General features: G+C 38.0%; 1 pseudogene; it reads left to right on the top strand.

The window, feature by feature from the left end:
* Positions 1 to 1,607: 1,607 nt before the first annotated feature.
* On the top strand, positions 1,608 to 2,126 carry LOC149224360 (phosphatidylinositol transfer protein PDR16-like; annotated as a pseudogene).
* Positions 2,127 to 3,143: the final 1,017 nt, after the last annotated feature.

Genomic DNA, 3,143 nt, shown 5'->3' with positions numbered 1-3,143 from the left:
TTTGGAGGAATGGATAGATAGATCAGAGGTGGTGGCAAACTCTCCTTCAATTCAAGGTTTCAAACAATGGAATAATCATCATATTAATGAAGAAATAGATGAAAATTTTTCTTTTTCCTTGTCTTCTTATCTAAAATCATTTGACTGCAAGACAGAAGATAAGATGAAATTTTTGGATGAAGTTGTTAAGGACATCGAGAAAGACATTGAAGGTCTACAAGGTCAAATTCAATAATATAGTCTTCATGGTCATGATCATTCCTTTCAAAAGGTTTCTATGTCAGAACACAAGGAGAGGGTGTTGCTTCCTTTCTCTTTCGTGATTGAAGAAGAATACACTGTTATTGAAGATCAGTTGGCACAACTAGAAAGTTACGAGAACCATCAAGTTGATCATGTATTCTGGGATCCTATAGCTAAATACATGGAAGAGTTTTACTCTCCAGTGTTTCAGTGTTTCTATGAAGATCGGAGGCAATTTTAGTGGCAGTGGTCATCACAATATCATAGTGGCTCTGAACTCCGATGCAGTAGAAAAAATCAAATATCAGATAAGAAAAATGATTGGCTACATTGGAAATTTCACTTTGATTGAGCTGAAAGAAGTTTGAATTGATAGGGTAGGTAGGTGTGAAAATGCAAATAAGCTCAAGGTTGACTGAGCATTTTTCAGTAGATGTAGATTTCTTTCTCCTACAGTGATCATCAAGCTTAAGCCTGAGGTGAAGGCCCAAGAAGCTTGAAGGGGATGCTTGTCAATAAAATCTATGTTTGTTATGAAGAGGACAAAGCACTGGACCTGCATGTTCTTAGTGTACCACAGGGGCACACTATCCCAGGTGGAGCCACCTGTTATCACTCAAGAAAAAATATTTTAAATTCCGAACATCAATTTTTTTTTTTTTTTTAATTTGTCAAAGGGTTAGTGTCAGTTTTGGGTCTAGTCTTTTCATCTAGTTTTAGAGTCTAGGTAGTTTGAATAAGAGTCTTGTTAGTAAGTCAAAAGCGGTCAATTCTCTGTTTTAGTCTATCATTGGTCTCATATCTCACATGAATATCATATGTCGAAACTCATTTCAAAGCCGAAATTGTCTAGGTGATTTCGTAACGCAGAAACCTTGTCTAGGTGATTTCGTAGTGCAAAACACTGATTTTGCACTGGTGCGCTATGAAATTGGGGATTTGTTCAGATCCATAACCAATCTCATCTAGTTGTCAAATTTATCAAAATCTGTTATCTTTCTATATCATCAGTTATCAGTGCATGCACTTTGCCTGTCAATTCATCCGCTTATCCTCATCATTAGGTCATTAGGTGTCTTGGTACGCACAGGATGCAAGTTTCGAAAAGGATCTGAGTGTTCACAATCATGATGATCTTTGGGTTCATACAGGGGAAGCAAATTAATAGGTTTTCAATTTAAATTCTTTGAAGATCAAGCGAGGCAACTTTCCTCATATATTTGTGAAGTCAAACTACACTATAGAGACTGTGGAGGCAGAGCGGATTTCTGTTGATCATGTTGCACACTTAAAACCCTCAGATGGAGATATAAAGACTGCAGAGTACTGGGAAATGGGAGATGAAGTCACTAAGATGAACGGATGAAGTTGCTGTAGAATGTGAAACTGGGAAATTATATAGAGCTAATTATCTCGATATGTCTGGGAGAACTGTTCTTTTGATGAAGCCTGGAAAACAGAATACAACGTCTCAAGAAAATCAACTGTGCCACCTGGTTTATCTTATTGAGAATGCCATTATGAATTTTCCACCTGGCCAGGAACAGATGATTCGGCTAATCGACTTCAATAGGTGGTCATTGTCCAATTCTACGCCCATTACGACAGCTCGCGAAACTGCAAATGTTTTACAAAAGCACTATCTAGAGCATTTGGCTGTTGCCTTTCTGTATAACCCTCCAAGAATTATTGAAACCTTTCGGAAGATTGTCAAGTACTTTCTTGATCCAAGGACATTCCAAAAGGTAAAAAAAATTTACCCGAAGAGTAGGGAAAGTACCAGTTTTCTGGAAGAAGTTTTTGATATGGGTACGCTTGAATCATCATTCGGAGGAAAGAATAATTACCAATATGACCATGGGGAATTCTAGAAACTTATGTAGCAAGATGGCTCAGCTGCTACTCAATTGGCTGCACATCTAACTAGAATTCACAGTGCCATAAAAATGCTTAACAGTCGTATTAGAATTCTTCATCATTTCTTGTCAGCAATGCAAAGAGGGAAAGCACCATCAGAAGTTTGTGTCCCTTGCTACATCAGTGTTGAAGAAGGATTCAGTGGTGGTGAAACTTCAATATTCACATTCTCCAGAAACTGAAGATGACATGAAGCCAATTACCCATCTTCTCGTTGTTATTCGTCATGGACTTCGCGCTCTGTTGGATGGAGTCAAAAGGGTACCGTGCCAAGGCTTTAGAATTTCTAAACCAGTTAATGATTTGGTATGAGGCACAGCATTTATATAGTTCTCAAACAAGTAATACCAATGTCAAAGATTTTATTGAAGAATTTGCTAATTTGGCTGAAGCAAATGATTTGAAGTTAGATCGCTTGAGGTCTGCATTGTCAGGAATCTCATGGGACCCTTTCAAGGATTATTTGCAAAGGCTTTCTAGTTTTTTATCATCAGAGTTTGGACTTGGCTCAGGCGATAATGCTGTCATTACAAATGGAAGGGTGGTCCTTCACAAAGAAGACAGTTTTGTCAATGATGATTTGAAGCTTCTGGAAACTGTAGAATATGATAGAAGAATCAAACCTGCAATAACTATAATTGAGCAAGTTGAGTGGGAAGGAGTAGATCCTGATGACCTAACAAGCAGTGATTTTCTGAGTGATGCAATAATGGCAATTTCATCTGCAATGGCTATTCATTCCCGAGGTGCTGATAATGCGCATTTTGAAGTTCTAAATGCAAAATAGAGTGATTTGAATTGTAGAGCAGGCAATATCAGGAAGAAAATTTTTCATCTTTACACAAGGAAGATGATGGGTATGATAAACCAAGTGACAGGACGGTAGTGCAGATCAGGTATACCCGGGGATTCTTTGATTGCACAAACCGATGGAACTCAAGTCCAACAGGCAGTATTTTGTACACCTTGGGGATAAAGTTGTT

The sequence above is a fragment of the Pinus tabuliformis genome, chromosome Q, assembly GCF_031772625.1.
Source record: "Pinus tabuliformis cultivar Carrire ecotype Pingquan chromosome Q, CPIR1, whole genome shotgun sequence".
Taxonomy (NCBI): domain Eukaryota; kingdom Viridiplantae; phylum Streptophyta; class Pinopsida; order Pinales; family Pinaceae; genus Pinus; species Pinus tabuliformis.
This window is presented reverse-complemented; position numbering and strand designations above follow the sequence as displayed.